Consider the following 321-nt stretch of genomic DNA (forward strand, 5'->3'; position numbering starts at 1 on the left):
CANGACTCTAGGGTGATCCTGTATGGCTCATTCCAATTCTGTGATTCTATGATTACTGTGGGTTTCACATGCTTTTACTACAATGTCTTCATCTTGTAATGCACTTCCTGTATTGTTTAGAGTAGACCTGGCCCCAGGTTATTGTGCATACTGTTTTCTAATCTGTAATCACACTCTCTTTGGCTGCCCTGTGCTGTTTGATAGTCCTATTTCCAGAGGTGGGATCCAGCAGGTTCTTACAGGTTCCCGAGAGTAGGTTACTAATTATTTGTATATGCTGAGAGGGGGTTACTAATTGGTGATTTTGCCAAGTAATTTTTG

Source organism: Sphaerodactylus townsendi, linkage group LG07 (genome assembly GCF_021028975.2).
Source record: "Sphaerodactylus townsendi isolate TG3544 linkage group LG07, MPM_Stown_v2.3, whole genome shotgun sequence".
Classification (NCBI taxonomy): Eukaryota; Metazoa; Chordata; class Lepidosauria; order Squamata; family Sphaerodactylidae; genus Sphaerodactylus; species Sphaerodactylus townsendi.